General features: G+C 49.7%; 1 pseudogene; it reads left to right on the top strand.

The window, feature by feature from the left end:
* Positions 1-11,827, top strand: part of LOC120381560 — a 288,979-nt pseudogene extending 277,152 nt beyond the window's left edge.
* Positions 11,828-20,817: the final 8,990 nt, after the last annotated feature.

Here is a 20,817-nt window from a genome sequence, read left to right as displayed (position 1 = left end):
GATGTCGTCTATGTTTCGCTCCAGCTCGTCCCGTCCTCCCATGGGACAGGGAAGGGAAATGGCTGCAGTGGAGCCAGTTCAGGTAGGGGTTATGGGGGCGTTGCTGGTGGGTTCCTGCTGGAGGGAGAGGAACAGCAAACGCACCGGAGGAGGGAGGCTTGGGCAGTCTGGTTTGGAGGTTGGAGTAGCCAAAAAATTCCCAGGAGGGAGAATGGGAGGAGGCCAGGGTGTAGCAAACCTGTTGGGACTTGTTCAATATGCAGCTTCCATTCTAGGAACAGACCCACGGGGTTGGAAGGTGGAAATGCTCTAACTTGTGGGACAGGAAACAACCCCCCTCGGTGGGGCTAGGAAAATGGGCCAGAATCCCAGGGCTGGAGCCCGACCTGATTAACCAGCAGCTGCTGTGAGATGTGAGGGGCACCCACCAGGGAGGCTTAGGGGGGTTCTTAACCTTTTTCTTTCTAAGGCCCCCAACGTGCTATAAAACCCACGGCCCTGCATGTGCCTGGTTCTCTGCATATAAAAGCCAGGGCTGGCGTTAGGGGGCGGCAACCAGGGCAGTTGCCTGGGGCCCCATGTGACAGGCCCCCCCCCACAAAACTAATGGCTCAAGCTTTGGCTTCAGCCCCTGGTGGCAGGGCTCATGGCCCCAGGCTTCAGCCCCAGGCAGGGAGGTTTGGGCTTTCTGCCCTGGGCCCAAGCGAGTCTGACACGGGCCCTGCTTGGAGGCCTCCCTGAAACCTGCTCGCAGCCCCCCAGAGGTCCAGGGACCCCTAGCTGAGAACCACGGCCTTAGGGGATGTGCCCCTCCCCCCATACCGGGCTCCAGGGCTGGCCTTAGAGAAAATGGCGCCCTGGGTGAACTCCCATCCCCCCTGGCCCCCACGGGCTCCCCACCATCATGTCCAGACCCCGATGCCTCCCTCTAATGCTTAATTTGTATTGAAAGAGGCACCAGAGCTCAGCCCTGGCACAAATTCAGCACTGGCAGGGCGGCCTCACACCAGCGGCTGCTGGCCGAGCGCCCAGCTCTGAAGGCCATGCCACCGCCAGCAGCAGCGCAGAAGTGAGAGTGGCCTAGTGTGTGGTGTATTGTGCAGCCTTTATTTTATGTAATGTGCAGTTTGTAATGTGGCATTTCACCCCCGCGGGGTCAGCTCTGGTGGAGACATTTTCAAGATTAACAGAGTGAAAGTCGCCTCTGCTACGTGCTTCAATTGTACAGTCTCTAGGAACACACAAAGACCAAGGGTAGTGACCACACAGACATTCACAAGCACAAGGTCTAGTCGGTTTTACAAGTTTTATTAAAGTTACAGTTAAGGTTATGACGCCCCAAGCGCACAGAAATTCTATAAAGACCTGTGCAAAAGTTACAACTCTAGTTCTATTCACATCCTGACAATAGTATTAGGGTCTGATGTGTCTCTCATTGATTGGTCATCAGTAGAGGGATGGTTCCTGCTGGAGTTTCCACAGGAGCTCAATTTTCCTGCTCTGGGCACCCCCTTTTTATAACGTGTTTCTGATTATACCTCATTAGCATTGACACACAACCTGTGTCCTGTGGTTAAGGCACATTTGGAAACAGAGGTGCCTTTCCAGAATTTTTTTATTTAAATTAATCTTCTGGCTAATTGTTCACCCTGTTCCTACTTGGTACCTCTTTTCTCATCATCTTAGGGCATCGGGTTATTCCTCGGCCATTTACTTCTGTCAGCATTTCCTAGCTAAAATAGTGAAGCTAAAATCTTTCCGGTGTCAACCTACAGGCCTTGCGTGTCAGCCCTATTTACTTAGATACCTAATACATGATTATTCTCGCTACAGACCGATCAATCGATTCTCTATTTAGCATACAGTGATTCCATATGACATAACTTGTTAGTTAATTATAACACCACACAATAAATGAACGGTAAACTAAAATCACTGGCTGCCATTCCCACCCTTACTCCTACACTGCTGCTGTGGCCTGTGGTGCCCGGCACTCTGCCTGCAGCTCAAGATGGGCTTTGAGCTCTCACACGGGGTCTGCATCTTGCCAGAGCCCCAGATACCCTGCAGCCCTGTGGCCGCTCCTGGCTCACCAGGGGCCATTTCAGATTTTGGGGCGGGGGCAACTTTAACTGTGATCCCAGGGGCTACTGAGGCACCTGAAAAGTGTAGGGTTTTTTACAGAAAATAACTTAGAAATTCACTGATGAGCACTGTATCTGATTGTTATATAAAGAAAGATAAATATTTACTGACTCCAATTACAGCCACATATTAACTTTAAAATGTAAATTTAGAACAATCAGGAGATAATAGAGCAAGATATTCCCTATCCCAAGCCTTGAGGTATCAGTTCTGTAGTTTTGACGCAGGTATCGGAAACACACATTTGATACTTTGCACCCTATCTTTAGTAGAGAGAAATAAAAATAGAGAAAGGAAGCAGATTTTATTTAACAGACACACTCTGTGTTACTGCCATTATGTTCTCTATTTTAGTCAATTGTTTTTAACTCCACTGACAACGTATTTACTTAATTTTATATATGTGATTAAGGTTTTTTCTCTTTAATTAAGAACAGGAAATTATTTTCCTAGTTATTTTGGCATTTATGTTTACTGATCACAATCATTTATGTGACTCACTAACATTTGACTCCATCACTGCTATTAGTATCATACTTGAAGCTGCATTTATTTTCATAGAAATTTTAAGTTACTTTCCAGATATAACTGTACCATGAAGTTTGGGGGAGACAGGGCCCTGCACCTCCCCCACTTCCTGCCATTCACCGTGACTCTCAGCCAGCCAGTAAAACAGAAGGTTTATTAGATGACAGGAACACAGTTCCAAGCAGAGCTTGTAGGTACAGTCAACAGGACCCCTTGGTCAGGTCCATCTTGGGGTGTAGGAGCCAGACCCGGTTCTGGCCTCCTCCATTTCCCCAGCCAGCTCCAAACTGAAACCCCACTCCAGCCGTCTCCTCCAGCCACACCCCGGCTCCTCCTCCAGCCTTTGTCCAGTTTCCCGGGCAGAAGGTGTCACCTGGGCCCTTCCCCGCTGGACTCAGGTCACATGCTCAGCTATCGCCCTCAAGTGAAGTCACACCCTGATATCCCATCCCCAATGCAGACAGTCCCAGTAAAACTCCCGCAACATCCCCAGCTCAGTCCTCCCCACTCTCTTCTTCGTCACAGACTAAAAACACAGTCTGAAGATAAGTGATCTTCATCTGCACAGTGTCTGAAGTTTTGAGTTTAGCTAATTATTTTTTAAACGAGCCCTCCTAAGGTAAGCATATGCAAAATGTACATTCTATTATTTGATGCAAAATGTACAGTCTGTTATTTGCTAGTAACATTTTAAATAACGAATGACAAATCACAATACGGCAATAACAGTAATAATGAGAATTACTCCAGCCAGGACAGGTGAGGCATTTTAGAACTCGTTACTCAGAGAACTGACTTTAAGCATAAGACAGAAATAAAATGATGAAATCCACAGACCCATTAAAAGCTAAACTACCAGCACTGTCATCCTGACTGAATGTGAAAGAATAAAATTACAGAGACTATATGTACTTTGTGCATTTTGACAGGAAGTAAAAGGAAGTAACAACAGTAACTGAAGTGTCTGTGGTGGGGTGTGTGTGGGGAGGAGTGAGACACACCCGCTGTCACTTCCAGCCCAGCGGCACTCACTAGTCCGAAGGCCTGCTCACACGGCAGCAGGGGCCAGCAGCCCCACTCCTGACCAGAAGCAGCAGCACAGACTCCTGTCCCCACCTCAGCTCAGCAGAGACTGGGCCCAAAGGCAGGAGGGTGGGGCCACCCTCCTCCCGCACAGCACAGGAAGCGCCTGGGAGCAGCTTGGCCGGGGCAGCTCCAAGTGGGGGGGGCAGGGCTGCAGAAAGAGCTGCAGGGGCAGACAGCTGAAGAGAAGTGGGGGGAGGAGAGACAGGACACCCCTGTTGGAGGCACCCTCAGCAAGGCCCCTGGACCGTCATGTCATCTGCCCCCACTGAGTCTGGCCCCGTCCAGCTCTTCACAATGAGAACAGCGCTGGGCTCCTGCCAGCGAGCTCTCCCTGCACCTGCCAGGGCCTCCATCTCCTGTGTCCGTCTGTGGCTAGTGGGGGGATGGATCTGCTGGGAGAGACAAGGGGCTCTCGCCTGTCCCTCCTCTGGCGTTTCCTGGATGCTCGGAGCGGGGTGGGGGTGGGACTCTGCCTGTGAGCCACCCAGAGCTCCCATTTGATTGGCTCCTCTCCCCCATGAGGGTGGGGTTGTGAGTGGGGCAGCAGGTACGGAGGGTAGGAGTCTGGCTCGTTCCGGGGCCGGTGACCCTCGAGGAGGGGGCTGTGTATGTCACCAGGGAAGAGTGGGCTCTGCTGGACCCCGCTCAGAGAGCCCTCTACAGGGATGTCATGCAGGAGAACTATGAGACGGTGACCTCGCTGGGTAAGGAGTCCTGTCCCCTGGGTTATTAGAAGCTGTGGGGTCTCTAAAGAACCTGAGTAGTAGTAACTTTGTACCTTCATTTGTCATAAAAGTTTTGACAAGTTTCCTTGCCCCCCCTTTTTTGCCTCATCTCCCACCCACTAGAATAATTTTTAGACATTTGTCATCAGTCATTTTAAAATTGCATTTAATGTGTCCTTATTGGCAACATTAATAACTGTAGCTTTAATGCCTTTCCCTCAATTTAAGAGGAAAATATGCCTCATGTAGAATTCTAAATTGAGTAAATAGGTGTGTGACCGATGCCTGGCTTGTGTGACAGTCAGATGAGCTCCTCTTTTGATAGAAGAGAGTATAACATTGTCATTCAGAAGCCCAAAGGTGAAAGGAGAACAGAGCCTTGTGAGACGAGGAGAAGGGGTGGGGGAGTAGCTAATTTTGGGGTGCCAGGACATGGGGAGGGTGTGTGCAGGGATAGAGCTAAGAAGCAGCAGGGAGGGAGGAGGTTGTGAGAGACGAGGAGGGAACACAAGAAGCTTCCAAGGTGCCAGGAGGTGGTGCTGGCTGAGAGTAAAGGGAAGAAGGGGAGGGGAGTGTGGGGGAAGGGCACCCAGGAAGTGGGCTGGGTGGATCAGTGGGAGGGAGGAGAGGTTTGGGGATCTAGAGCTGTGGAGGATCCCAGACCTTTAACCCTGAATCCCTACCCAAGCCTTGTTGTTTTAGAGCCTGCACTCCAGTTTTCTTTCTGTTCAGTTTCACTTATATACATGTTTTCCCCAAATATTATTTTAACTCTTGACCTCCCTCTCCCACTCATTACACCCCTCCCCGTATAACCTCCCCATCTCTGTGCACAGCGACCCCGACCACCGATCCTGAGTCCTTGCTGCATCCTCCCTCCCACAGCAGGGCCCCTACCCAGGCACAAATGGGCACTTTGTTGATGACGTCACAGGCTGGTGGTGTAGCCTGTGCAATTTTTACACCTATAAGATGACGTATTGGGGCACAACTTGCCCTTGTACATGGCTACTCACAGTTAATGGAGAAGATGAAATTTGGTGAAACACAGAAACTTGATTGAATGGAGACAGTTATAATTGAAATCATAGGCAAGGATCAATCTACATAATGTACCCGTCGCCGAATTGGCGCCGAATCCACGGACCGCAGACCTCCCGCAGACAAGCCACCGAATGCTGCCTGACGCCGCCTCACAGGGACATCCAGGGCGGCCCCGCGGCTGCTTGTCATCCCGGGCACGCGCTTGGATAGGGACTCACATGCCTCTCCTTTTTTGATCAGGGTGTGAGGATTGCAGCTTGTCCTCCACTGTGTTCACTGGACTAACGTCCAGTTCCTGTGCTTTGCTTTCTCTCCAGGGGCTGAGAGCAGTGTGTGTGTGTGATAGAGATGGGACTTTTGGTGATACTTGTATGATGCCAATACACACCTCAGTTTCCCTCTGTGATTGGTATTGCTGTGATTAGAACGAGCAGGAGACATGAGGTGTTTTGTCACGTAGCTGTCATGGGGTGATATGAATGGGCCATTAAGGACAGGCTGGGACCAACCTACATCAATGGAATACCCGACAGAGACAAGGGAATGATTGTCACCTGTCCATGGGAGGATCTCCGCTTAGCTACATGGACTCGTTATGTTTTTGGGAGCAGGAAGAACTGGGCTCGCAGACGCAGGGAGCTCTACTGGAGCAAAGACAAATGGACAGGCACAGTGAAAGGAAACCAAAGCATTTTCTACAGCAGCCTGGCTCAAGGGCATTGGCCAGTATGGACTATATTGTCTTCTTCGCTTCCCTGTGCTAATCTAAGGACTTTCCAGTGCTGTGTTTTGGTTCACTAATGAACCCTGCTATGTTTTAACAGTCTGCCCAGTGCCACAGCAAAACTTGCTCTGTGCATTGACTGAGGAACAGTCACTGAACAGGAGTGTCGTTCAGCTGGACCTGCTGGCAGAGCTCACAGGTTGAAGTAGGAGTGTTGAAGCCAGAGGCTTTGCAAGGACTGTTTAAAAGCCCAGGCATTGCACAGATCCCATGGATCCATGACAGTGTGCCTAATGGGGAAAGGATATAAAACAAGACAAGGATCTAAATGCATATTTTGCATGGTCCACTCATCAGTGCTCATGGGAATCCCTGATCATTTCCAACGTGTATTAAAACCTTCCTTAAAAGCTCACCTCTTAGTTATCAGGTCATGTCAGGTATGTTAGAGGCCTCCGCTTCCCTGGTTCTTGTCACGCAGACAGCAAGCAGAAAAAGACCAGAAGTCCGAAGCGCAGACAATGCCACGTTTATTGGGGTTAGTTTCCAAGCAAGCATATTCCGAAGCCCTTCACACCAGTCGGGCTTGTCTCTATACGCCCATAGAGTCTGTTCCCCAGTGTTTCCTTCCCAGCTCTGATGCCGCAGAGCCTTGCCTGTGTTCCTGTTCCACGTTCCCCCCTGTTAACAAACATGATTCCAATTTCTCTTCCCCATCCTGTTTATATAGTAATATTCTCAGCTATACGTTAACCAATCATTGAACTGAAATTTAATGAACCAATTCTAACAGATTGTAACATAATTCTCTAACCAATTGTATCCCACTACCCTAATTAACTTACACCTAGCAAAATTAATTATACAGCAGAGAGAAACAATTAGAGAATCAGACAGATTAACAATGGAAAATTGTGAGACATAAATATAAAGCAATACAGAAATGAGAGTTTCACAGCCATTGAGAAGTGATTTCTTGCCAGACCAGCTGCTGTCAAACTAAGTTTTCTTTAACCATCTTACGATCTGTTTCTTTATCTGGTGGTGATGGGCGCTGTCAGGACAGGATCATCTTCCTTACAGCCCAATTGCACCTTATTTCAGTGTGATTGGTTTGGGATGTGAGGATGTGACCTTCGCTACCCAGCTTATGGCTGCCTCTGCTGCTTAGCCAAAGGCCTTAGCCTAAGAACAAGGCCTCAGATGGTCACAGTAAGAGAAGACCCTTACAAATACAGACAGTGATTTTGTTTCTTTGTTTTTATACCCCTGTAACTAGCTAAGTGATAAAAATACCCCTAAGTTCTTAAACTGTAGGCTTTATAGGCAGGCCTGAATATCTCTATTCTAACAGTGGGTTCTAACCCTTCCCCCGTTCTGTGTCTGTCTTGTCTATTTAGATTGTAAATTCTTCAGGGCATGGGCCATCTACTATTCTCTGTTTGTACTTTGCCTAGCACAATGGGGACCCACTGTTAGTTGGTTCTTAGACACTAAGGTAATGAATATGATTAACAGCTCTCCTGCCACTTTGAGCCAAGGAAGCTGGCCTTGGGATGTTACTGCTTAAAAATGAGCTGGGGGTAAAACCATGGACTATTCCTTGTGACAAGTATCCCACAAATTCCACTGACCTCCCTTGTTTTCTTTGCCTGGAGTAGAGCTTCCAGATTCCAAACCTGATGTGATCTCACAGCTGGAACGAGAGGAAGAGCCATGGGTCCCAGATCTCCAGGGCTCTGAGAAAGAAGTGCTCCCGAGAGCTGCCTTCACAGGTAGGGAATTGGTTAAACCAACTCAACAACTGTGCGGGAATGCAGGAAACATTTGGGATGCCCTACAAAGACCCTGTGAGCTGTCCAAGTTCAGGATTGTTCCCTTCAGATGTGGAATCATTAGGCAGATGTGACTCATGGCTTCCCACCTATACTCTGACAAGTGGCAGCAGGTCCCTGCCCAATGTAGCTTTTCCCAGAGTGTTCTGGTGAGATGCGAACTAAAGCTGATCCCTTCCTCTCTCCTCTGGGGAAGGGTTTGGGGAAAACCAGCTCCTGATAGGTTTGATCTCTCCCGCATATTTTGGTTTGTTCATCCCTTTTCCATTCCTCTCTCTGAGATTTTCTTTCTCTCCAGTGCAGGGAGTGACCTATGTCTGATTCGCTCAATGTCCCATCGGGTGTTGGGATGGTGAGTGAGAATGAGGAGCAGAAACCCCAGCAGGAAGATGCTGAGCAAGTAGAACCACATGGAACGTTGTCAGGAAGATCCAAAGGAATGTTTCCGGAGTTGTGCACTCCCAGAAAAAGAAACAGCTTGTGAGACTCAGAGGTCAGAAGAAAACTTAAGTAGCCTCTCAGACCTTATTCCACACGAGAGAATCAACTTGGAAGAGACACGTGCCATGAGTGTGGGAAAAGCTTCAATGGGAGCTCAAACCTTGTCACTCATCAGAGAATGCACAGAGGAGAGAGACCCTACATGTGCTCCGAGTGCAGGAAAAGCTTCAGTCAGAGCTCTACCCTTATCACACACTGGAGAACCCACACTGGAGAGAAACCTACATGCGCTCTGAGTGCGGGAAATGTTTCAATCAAAGCTCTGCCCTTATCACGCATCAGAGAATCCACACAGGTGAGAAACCTTATGGATGTTCTGAGTGTGGGAAACACTTCATTGATAGTTCAGCCCTCATATCACATCAGAGAATCCACACAGGGGAGATGCCCTATACGTGCTCTGAGTGCGGGAAAAGCTTCAGTTGGAGCTCACACCTTACCAGGCATCAGAAAATCCACGTAAGAGAGAACTGTAATAAATGCCTTGACTAGGGCTGAGCAAAGATTTTCTTTTTTTAAATCACATTTGCTAATTCCCACATAGTGATCTTTGCACCATCTTCACTGTAGTAGCTCAGCTCCCCCAGATGAGTTGCCTGCTTCTGCCTTTTCCAGCTCACCCTTCTTTGGGGTCAGTCCTATGATCTTTTCTATTGAGTCGTAGGAGTGTATGTCATAGAACCATAGAATATCAGGGTTGGAAGGGACCTCAGGAGGTATCTAGTCTATTCCCCTGCTGAAAGCAGGACCAACCCCAACTAAATCAACCCAGCCAGGCTTTGTCAAGCCAGGCCTTAAAAATCTCTCAGGATGGAGATTCCACCATGTCCCTAGGTAACCCATGCCAGTGCTTCACCACCACCTTAGCAAAATTAGTTTCCTAATATCCAACCTAGATGGCTCCCACTGCAACTTGAGACCATTGCTCCTTGTTCTGTCATCTGCTACCACTGATAACAGCCAAGCTCCATCAGCTCCAGGTGGGGGAGAGGTTTGATTCCCAACAAGCTACACTGAGGCAAAAACTACCTGTGCCTTCCATCCACTAGGACTGTACATGGCGTTGGCTGCCTGCTAGTGATCTTGGTGTAAAAAGACAATTATAGCTGTAGAGCAGATGCAGCCCAGGTGCAGTGGCTGCCATTAGGTTTCCCCTTGTCCTGACCTAAACTGCATCACTTTTCCTAGTCTAAACAAACCCTGAGCATCACGGTTATACTGTTCCCCCTTTTCACAGCAATTGTTAGTCATCGAGTTCCCCCTTTGGGAACAAATTGTTTCATTTCCCTGTTGCTCTGATGTTGGTTCAGGTTGTGCTGGGGAGCAGATATTTTTACTACCATTTTCCTCACTTAAACTATATTGAACTATAACAAAGAGCAGGAACAGGGCAGGGATAGGGGAAAATGTCATTTCACCCTCTGTAACAATAGGAGATAAGGGAATCCCTCTGACTTACCCTATTCCCAATCACCATCCCAATCCCCCTGTTGTGCAGTTGGTTAGGTCAATCTTTTTTCTAAAGGGCTGGGAAGATGATACCCTAGTAAATGACTTGGAACTAAGCAAAATACCCATGCATTGGGCTCCCAAAGCCGTTGTGGCCCAGGCCCTATCGCTCCTGAAGAGATCTCCTTCCTAATCAGGTGCATGTTGCCTATTATTTGGGAAATGCAATCCCTTTCTAGGTAGAGATGGGGAAAAATGGAGGTGACATTTCTGTTCAGCTCACCGCTGGGAGATGCTGCAAATGTGTAGAAATTGAAACCCATGTTGAATGTGATAGAGCTGCAGAAAGATACCTATTTTTAATAGAGACCTGACATTTGGTATCTTACAGGGATTCTAAGCCGCACCTGAATTTAGTTCGTAATTTAAATCTGTACCACCAGATTAAAGAAATAAAAGGGCACAGTAGGGGGAGTTGTACCTCACTGTCGCTACTGATCTGTTGTGTGGTTGGTGAAGAATTCTACGCCAGAGAAGTGTAAAATTACTCCAAGTAAGGTCAAAGATTTGACAAGAGCTCAGGTAGAAATTGCAGGTAGTGGTGATTGATTTTCACCCCAGATGTGGAAGCTATGGTGTTTTTAGAATCCTGCTCCCTAGTTAAGTGGCATTGATCACTATCCTAAAGGACGCCATGATTAAACTGGGCTCAACTGTCTTTTACCATCTGACTCCAAAGTTAGATGAAGCACAGAGAGAAACAGCTGATTCCTTCAGAGCCATTCCATGCCTATGGGTCCCAATCTGGCTGCCTTGTTGGACAAGGAGCACTTCCTTGCTGGCCAAACAATGGTAGCCAATGAGGGAATGTATCAGATGCGAAGTTCAGACTGCAGGATACTTGAATGCTGAGTCCAGAGTCTGTGGTTTGGTCTCTTAGGGCAGGTCTATGCTACCCACCGGATCAGCGGGTAGCGATCGATCTATTAGTGTTGATTTATCACATCTAGTCTAGACATGATAAATCAATCCCTGAGCGCTCTCCCGTCGACTCTGGTACTCCAGCACCGCGAGAGGCGCAAGCGGAGTAGACGGGAGCAGCAGCAGTCGACTCAGCGCTGTGAAAATGCCGAGGTAAGTCGACCTACATACGTCGACTTCAGCTCTGCTATTCCCATAGCTGAAGTTGTGTATCTTAGATCAATCCCCCCTCCTAGTGTAGACCTGTCGTTAGTTTTTCTCTTGAGTCTAATGCATTTGTATCACCTCTCTGCCTCCTGCTTCTTTGAAAAATTAATGTGAAAATAGAGCACAGGTGGTTCTAATTCCTCAGCATCTTCCTGCTGGGGTTTCCCCTCCTCATTCTCACTCATGGTCCCATCACCCAATGGGAGACAGAGAGAATGAGACATAGGTCACACCCTGCACTTGAGAGAGAGGAAATCTGTGCCAGTACCTGGTTCCTAAACTGCAGTTACAGTTCCTACTCCGGGCGAATCCAAAGCCCGAGAGGTGCAGAGATCCAACCCCTTATTATCTTAGAAACGTTTTGTTCCCTTTTCTATTTTTTCGTCTGTTTCTTTTTATGAAGTTGGAGACCTCCCAGTCTTTCTATTTGATAGCCTTAAAACCCTGCCCTATGGAATGACAGAACGCATGCTCCTCACCTGTGCAAGCATTGCAAGGAATTGAGTGGTCAGATACATATTGTTCAGCGAGAGCTATTTGAATTCTTTTACTAATGTGTCTCTTAAGGTCTGTATGTATTTTAGGGCGAGGAGAAGTATTAGCTACAGAATAGTTTTCTCCTTAGTTTTCACTAATTAGCTTTGAGGTTGTGGGCTAAATGTCAGCAATGATTTGGTTTCGGTATTGAAATATTCAGCTGGGTAAATCTGGGTTGCAAGGCCTGGGTCAAAATCTCTGATTGGGGTTTCGGCATCACTAAATGTGCACCTGCCTTCTTGGGTTGCTCTTTTAGGATTTATAGGGGTTGGTTTTTCTGCTGTATTAATCTGATGGTTGGACTAAATTGACGACTTGATTCCAGCGCAATATCCTTGTTAACTCATTGATTTCCTGATTTGACCTGAACTTTATCACTGTGTTGCTTAACCCTTAGCGGAGCGGTGTCTATAGTCATTTAGCCTTAGTGACGTGCGCTCTTGGATTTATTTGTTCATGTTAATAAAATAAGTAACTGGGAAATTGAGTCATTTCTTTCAATAAGCAATGGAGGCTGGAACTTTTCTTTGTCTATTTCCCTTTAATTCACTCTCCATTTTCTTCATTTCACACTGTTCTAAGTTAAGGAATGAGGAGCAACAAAAACTGACATAGACCTGTTACTGCCCCATTCGGTGCCCATCCAGCAGGAGCAGAGAACAAACCCCTCCTGGAGCCGGGATTGTCACACTGGACTGTAAATACAGACACGTGTTCCCAAGCTTTGCTGTCTTTCTCCAATCATGGCATAAGGGTGACACCCGCACCTACTTGTAATCATGCCTGGCGGGAAGGAGATCCCTATGTGCATTGCCTTGGGAGCAGGGGGATCTGGGAGACACTGGGGGCTATCTACCCAGAGCTCAGGAGCAATCTACTCAGGGGTGATGCAGTAGAAAAGAGCTGGGTGCTGCTTTCCTCACTTATTTCTCCTTATCCCCTTTCAGTCTCTCCTCTTTCCCTTTCTTCCTCCTCTTCCACCCTCTGGCAGGGAGACTTGGTCACTTCCCTGCTCTCAGGGGCGCTCACTCTCCCGTAGCTGGATTCCCTTCACCCTGCCCTTTCTCAGAATCAGATTCTGCAGATTGCTATATACAGGGTGTCATAAACGTATAGCTACAGGTAGCATAAAATACCCTGTAAAGGGTTAAAAAGCTCAGATAATCTGGTTGGAACATGACCAAAAGGACCAATAAGGGAAGAAAATACTTTCACATCTGTGGGGGAAGGTTTTTGTTCTCGTGTTCCTTTGTTCTCTCTGGGTCAGTGAGGAACCAGGGCATGGAAAATACATCTCCCTAAGCACATGGCACAGAAAAACCTTAGAGTTCTGTCCATAGGCAGGTCCTTGCATAGCTTGCTGAGTTACAAGGCATATCTGCCTTTTCTCAGTGGGTCGATTGTGTAGCTGATGGTCCGTAATGGGCCATCAAGCAGGCTAGGCAGAACTGACACCAACTTGTCTGGCTGGGGTGTTCCTGAAAGCAGAGCACAAGTTTGAAATACGGGCAGCACAGAGCCAATATTCATAACATCAACTACAAAATGATACACAGTGAAAGATAGCATAATATAATCAGCCAATCAGAACCTCTCCATAGACCCCTTACACAACAACCTTTCTACAATATTGGCTGCGAATATAGAACAGTGGTCACAACGGTGATCTATACAGTTACAGATTATGTCAATAATGTCACAGGAGGTGACACGGCATCAATGAAATTGGAGCTGGGGCAGCAAAGAGCCACCAGATGTTCTGAGGGCTGGAGAAAAATGCCTTCTAGTGAGCTATTCAAAGAGCTCAACCTGTTTAGCTTATCAAAAGAAGATTGAAAGGTGACTTCATTGAAGTGCTGAAGTGCCTTAATGGAGAGAAAGGATTGGGTATTAAAGGGCTCTTGAATCGAGCAGAGAAAGACATAACAAGACCCAATGGCTGGAAGGTGAAAAGAGACAAATTCATATTACAACTAAGGCACAAATATTCAACAGCGAGGATGATTCACCACAGGAACAAGTTACCAAGGAAAGTGATGGATTCTCCATCTCTTGATGTCATTTCATGAAGACTAGATGCCTTTCTGGAATGTGTTTGCCCCAAAAGTAGCTCTTGTGTCCTACAGGAGGCCTGTGATACACAGGGGGTCAGATTAGATGCTCTAATGGTCTCTTCTAGCCATAAAGTCGACTAATATCTGAAAAACTGAGTGCAGCATTGGGAGCAGCATCTGATGTTTCCCTGTCTAGCCGGCTTGCTGCCTAGAACGAACACTCCTTGAGTGGGGTGATCCACAGGGAGTAGCTCAAACCTGCAAAGTGCCTGGCCAGGGGCAGGACATTAGCTCAGCAAGGGAGGAGTGTGGCAGTGACATCACAAAGGCCTTTGGCAGGACCTCAGACTATTGGTCCAAGGTGGTGGGGAGGTGGTGACCTCACAGAGAGATGCTGACATCAGCCAGGCAGGACAGGGGCGAGGGGCCAGGGGAACCTCAGAGACCCCTGTGGCTTTGCTTCAGCAAGTCTCCTTCTCTGGGTCTCTCTTTGAGGACTGAGAGAGTATTTGGGTTCATGGACGTGAGCGCCAGGAGGAACCTCTTTTGAGTTTTCTCCTTCCCTTTTCGTGATTTTACTAGAAAACAGCCGTCCCTGTTTAGAAGGTAAGAGCCTCTTGGAGGTTTGAAACCTGTTCAGTCTGATCCATGTGGTGAGAGTTGAATTCTAGGCATGGAAAACACGAGCTTAAGGAGGCAGAATTTTATTCCGCACCTGGGATTTTGTCCCTTAGAATCACCGGGGACATTGGGGTTTGTCCTTTTTATTTCACCTTTTCCTCCATCCCTCCCTCCCTCCCTCCTTTCTCTTCTTCTCTTGCTTATTTTGTTCTTTCTCCTGTTCCCCTCTCAACACCAGGAGGGAGGGGTGTGTGTGTGTATGTGTGTGTGTGTTGCAGGGGAAGGCTCGGCAGCTCCCACTGGGAGATCCACCCAAAAATGTGGGGCTGAAATAGTGCTCAGGCCGTCAGGGCCGGATTAACCTTCTGTGGGTCCTGGTACCAAACATATTTGTAGGCCCCTATGTAGTCACTGAGGGCTCCGAGTGTGGGCCTGGTGGGGCAGTGCCATTGGTGCCATAGCATACCCAGTACTGAACCTCAGAGACATTTTTCATTTTGATCACACACCCCTACATGACTATATGCATTGCCCTACACAGCTCCCTCAGCCCCCGGGTTTTCTCATTGAGCTGTACACCCATGTGGGTTTACCAGTGTCCACAGTGAGCAGAACTTTCATAGTGATCAAGGAAACTCCCCACAGATTTATCTCCTTCCTCATTCAGACCTTCTCTAGCCATGTCTCCAGTACCCCACATGTCACCAGTCACGGCATGTGGTCCTAGTCTCAGCTCACAGTTCTAAAGCCAGCAGACACCTGATCAGTTCTGACAGATCCCCCCCTCAGCCCCCATCCTGCCATGTGAGCAAGCCACCTGCAAACACCATCTCCCCAAAGACAGGACTTAGCCCTTGGGAATCTGAAGCCACCAGCCTCTCTCCCTCTGCTCCCATCTACATGCTAGTCTGGTCACCACCTGGTCACCACCACCTCTCCCCATATTTGTTTCCTTTCCACTTTGGACATGCTCCCACCCAGCTGGAAGCTCCCTCTGCCAGCCTGACCTGCTCCCTCTTTCCCTGCTCCCCCTGACATTCCTGTCCTACTGGTGACCTCTGTTCCTTGAGGTGAACTCCAGTGTCTTTAGCTGCTCTAGCTTAATGGCCCCAGTAGTCACAGAGCCACCTGCAGCTTCTCTGGCTACGGACATGGGGCCAGTTCCCAGAGGCCAGCCTTAGCCAGCTGCAGCTACTAGCCGCAGGAGGGGTGGCAATACCAGGGCTGAGCATGCTTGAACCTTGCAACGGCAGCACTAGGGACTCTAAATCCTCAGCGCTGGCCCTAGGCAGCTGCAGATTCTGGAGTTAGGCACTTCCCTCCTCTAGGCCATGGCTTTAAATACCTGAGATTCCCATCACCTGCAGCAGAGGCCACCAATTCCCACGCCCCCCTCAGCCAGCACCTAGTCGTGCAGAAAGTGCAGCCTGAGTGATTTTGGAGGCTGGGGTGGCAGGAGGTTCCCGTCCCTGAGCAGCAGCCCTGCAACAAGCGCAGAGTTGGGACATTAGCCGTTACTGACAAGGTTTGTCTGTGTTCCTTTTTTGTATCTCATTGTTAGGTGTGAGAAGTATAAACTGTTCAATAGGTTCCATTAGTTGGTTAATAAGATGTTTATGAGGTAAATCACTGGCTTTAAAATAAGATCCAATCTGGAGCATATGAACTATTGACCCCTGGACTCCAGCTCTGAGAGGGGACTTGTTTACCATCAGGGAACAGGCTCAAACCAGTCCAAACCGGTTTTTCCCGCCAAAACCAGCCCTCAGCGTTCCATCTCCTCAGCACTTTTCCCACCACAGAAGTGATATAAGGACGTGCTCATCGCCTGCGCGGGGCCGTCCCCCCCCCAGCGACGGCCCCTCCACGGTCGGGTCTTCCCAGCGCTCCCGAGCCGGAGAGTGACGAGCCCCCTCGGTCCCGCCGTGAGACTGAGGAACAGGAGGCCTGTCGCCCCCATTCCTGCCGTCCTGCATCCCTGGTGTCCAGCCCCCCACGGAGCCCCCCGGGGAGTGAGAGACCCCGGGGGGGCACTGGGGCTGGGCAGGAAAGTGACTCTGCCCCAGGGAACCTGGGAGAAGCCTCAGAGCTGCCTCAGCCCCAGTGGGATTTGGGGGGCAGAGACTGGGGCCTGGTGGGTGGATCCCCTGTGGTGTGGGGGTAGATGGGGGGTGTCAGGCAGGGAGGGGAGAAGCCGGAGTTGTAGGGAGGGGAAGGTCAGTGGGACGCGGGCGGGGGAAGCGGGGAGGAGGGTTAATTGGATCCTGTCCCTGTTTGTGCCACTTGCCTCTCGCCCCCGATACAAATTCTCTCTAGTTCTGCCCCTTTTCTCTCTGTGTCTCACATGGGGCTATAAAATCTGGGGCGATTCCCCCCCATCCCCTCCAATGATCAGCTCTCCGTCCCCCGATTTCCCCCGATCTCCCCATGAGTCTCAAACGTCAGTTTAAAATCTTCTCTAGTGAGGGGCATTTTCCCACCCGTTTCATCTGCAGCGATTTGTCCTTGTTTAGGTGGGAAATTGTCGCCCTGAGTCATTCCCCAGCCCATGGCTGCCCCTGGAGTGGGGGTGGGATGGCTCAGTGGTTGGAGCACTGGCCTGCTAAACCCAGGGCTGGGAGCTGACTCCTTGCGGGGGCCATTTGGGGATTTAGTTGGGGATTGGTCCTGCTTTGAGCAGGGGGTTGGACTAGACACCTCCTGAGGTCCCTTCCAACCCTGATATTCTAGGAGGTGCCGGGTCTCTGCCAGGGCAGGGAAGGGCGGCGCACGTGTCCCCCATGGGGACTGCCCAGACCCCCGTTTCCCACTCCCAGTTGTTGCCCCCTAACTACCAACACAGTTGCCCCCAACCATCAGTTGCCAGTCACCCGCCCGTCCCCCACTGCTGCCCCCTTCCTTTATCCAGGGACCTTCCAGCTCCCCCTCCCTTGCCCTTTTAATCAGCTCCTCAAAGGGCTCCCTGCTGCCCATGGGAATGGTGGGGGTGGGGCAACCATCACTTTGTGTTTATGTATTGGACAGTCGTATAAAATCCAGTCCAACAGTCCCCCTTTTCCACTAGTTCGTTAACAGCAATATAAAATCCCCTCATATCTTGGTGTTTTTCTCTCATGTTATCAAATACGCAGTTTGTGACACATTTTCTGTGCAAATCTCAAAGGTTCATATAAAATACCCTAAACATTTGCCCCACTGCTCTCTAGTTGTCTATTTCTAATTGAATATGCCCTGAGATTTCCCCCTGTCTCTCTAATTATAAAATACCAAGAAAATCTCAGGTTTACACCTTTGCTCAGATTCTTGAACCTGGATATAAAATGTTTGCAAATGTTGCCCATTTCCTCTTTATTCATTTATCAGATATTCATGTGAAACACTCAGATTTTACCTCCTATCAACAACTGATATAAAATCCCTCTGATTTTCCACTTTCCTCTCTATAATTTGCAAAGTGGATCCAAAATCTCTCAGATTTCCACCCTTTCTCTTTCATTTCTGAACATTGCTCTCAAAGCTCAGGTTTTGCCTCTTTCTATCTCATTATGAAATGTCAGTTAAAAATCCTCTCGGGTTTGGGGCTGTTCCCTGTGTTTCTAAATCCCAGCAACTTCTTCCTTCGAGGGAACCTGTTGCCCTGAGTTCTTCTCCATCCTGGAGGTCGCAGGGGGTTAAATTGCCCAGAGATCATCTTTCCCGACTCCTTTGTGAATCATTTGTTCCCTCCTTTACCTCTGTTAAAATGTTTGCCGAAGAAAGAGACCAGCCAGATATTTAATACACATCAAAGTCAGAGGCCTCCCCCTGTTTGGGGATCAGTGGTTCCCAACCGGTAACGGGAGAGTTGGCTGGACTCTTTTCTTTTCTCCAGCTGGCACGGGATGAGGAGGTCACTCTGAGTGCTGTGTGAGTTGAGAAGTATCCCAAACCCCATGGCAAATGGCCTCTGTGAGGGGTTGCTTCCCACAGTGCTAAGATGTAGCCACCTCTGGGGTGGATCCATGGTGGCCATTATTTGCTAGTGACAGGCCATGGACATTTCTTACCTATTTTGTCCCTCCAGGCCTTCCATACTCCTGTTCAAGAGACATCCCCCGGGGCTCCCTCTGCCTGTGTGACTGGCCAGCAGGGGGCGGTGGTCACTTTCTATCCACTTCTCAGGCACTGTGAGGTAACAGTGTTGTGGGGTGGGGGTGGGGCTGTGTGGGGAGATAGCAGCTGAAGGGGGATTGTGGTAGGGGGAGGCCTCTGGGTGGCTGGGCAAGGGGTACCCTAGTGAGGTTGGTGGGTTCTGGAGATTTGGGGTTTCAGGGGGTGGGTGTGATGTGCCCAGCCCTGAGGCTGTGGGTCCTGGAGGTGGGTATTGCTGGGGGCCGTTGGCTGCAGAACAGCCGGGGTGGGCGTCTCTTGGGGAGGCGGGACAGGGGGTTAGAGGGAGCCTGGTGCTGTGCCAGGGGCTCTGTCTGGGCTTCCCCCGCAGACTCCTGGGGTTGCTGCCGTGCCCAGTGCACAGAGTGTGTGTGGGAGAATCCCCGGCGCTAGGCCAGGGGCTGCCCCTGTAAAGCATCAGGGGATCCCGCAGGGGGGAGGAGGGGGTGCCAGGCAAAGGGCAGGGCAGATCCTGCTGGAGGCCGGGGGGGGGGGGATCCAAGGCAGGCAGTGAGGGACTGAGTTCCCAGTGGGGGTCCCTTTTGGGGGCTCTCTGGCTGTTGGGGTCTCTTGGTGGGGGGAACCCTTTGGGATTCCCAACCCGGCAGTGATGGTCTGGTGGGTGTTCTCTGGCTGGTGGGGCTCTGAGGGGTATCTGAGCTCCCTAGCCAGGGACTCTGGGGGCTGGGTCCCAGGGAATATCTGGGTGGGGGCTGGCTGGGGCTCTGGGGGCTGCTCCTGACCTCGCTTCTTCTCCCTGATTAGCTTATGCCAGAATCCTGGCTCCAAGCACTGCCCGACATTCCCCGGCCAGGCCCAGTCACTGTGATAACTTTCTAGCCACTTATCAAACACTGAGAGGTGAAATCATAGATTTTTGCTCTTCTCCCCTCTTGAAAACTGCAGGAACTTCCAGTTCCATTGTCCTAGATTGTCCAGTCCATTGCCCAGTCCTTGTCCTGGATCTGGGGGGTGAGGGAGGTGGGAAGGGGGTCAGCACTGCCACACAATGGTCTCTTCCACAGCGTTCTGGACTCATTCTTTCTGAACTCTGGTTTCATTGAGACCAATGTTAATCCAGAGTCACTGTATGGAAAGACAAGGAGTGACTCCAGATGGACAAGGAGTGACTCTGAATGACATTAGCAATTCTCCCTGTGAGTAGGGGCTCTCATTAGCTGCTCTCCCCAGAGAGCTAAAGGAGGGAAGCTGCTCAAATGCTCTGTCCCTCTCTGCTCAGGATATTGGGGTTCAGCTTCCTGGGTCAGATGCTGCAGCCTCCACTGTGACCTGGGAGACCAGGCTTAGCAGCTGCTGCTCCCCCAGAGGGGTTCTGTGCTGGGAAGTGACCTTAATTAAAGGTGCTTCTCTGCCCGGCCCAGGGGATGACTTTCTCCAGCTGGCCCTAGCCCCCTAGGGCAGCCCTGGGCCCTGTTAATATTAAATTCTGAGCCAGAGTCTCCAGGTAACTGAAAGACCTCAGGGAAAGTCCTGGGGTCTGGCAAGAAAGTGACTCTGCACAAACAGCCCCTCCTCATTTCTCCTCCCAGTAGCAATTGCCAGGAGAAAATCCAGCCATGGGAGAGCAAAGCCCCCAGGAATGGGACTTTCCCAGCCAGAGGGGCAGGGAGAGAGGACAGGGGAAGGAGAGACTGAAAGGGGCAGTGGTAGAAATGAGCGGGGAGAGATTTCTAGCTCTCTAGTCCACCCAGACACATGTATTGCTGCATCCCTGGGCAGAACCACTTTCCAGTGAACAAAACAAGGATCAGACAGAGGAAAAGCCAGTTCCTGACTCCATATTCCCCCTGCTGGGGTGTGGCTGCCGTGGGGTCAGTGTCCAAGGGAATCCCCCACAGTGACTCCTTTGGTTCTGCTCTTTTCTAGCCTTGTGTTCATAGACTTTGTTATGGGGTGAGGGAAGGGAGAAGGGAAATTAAAAATGTCTCTGTGGGCTTAGCCTGGCAGGAGGGGCCAGATCTACATTGTAATAAACAGATTGAGCATTTCCCAGCATGGCAGAATCTAGGGTGTTTGTCTGCAGGGAAGGGGCCTGGGGGAATTCTGATGTGAAATTAACTAAAATCGGTTCTGAAACGCCCACAACTGCCCTTCTCCCCCAGACAGGCTGCAGAATGACGTCCATGTTTTGCTCCAGCTCATCCCAGCCTGCCATGGGACAGGGAAGAGAAATGTCTGAAGTGGAGCCAACTCAGGTAGAGATTATCGGG

Source organism: Mauremys reevesii, linkage group 14 (assembly GCF_016161935.1).
Source record: "Mauremys reevesii isolate NIE-2019 linkage group 14, ASM1616193v1, whole genome shotgun sequence".
Lineage (NCBI taxonomy): Eukaryota > Metazoa > Chordata > Testudines > Geoemydidae > Mauremys > Mauremys reevesii.
This window is presented reverse-complemented; position numbering and strand designations above follow the sequence as displayed.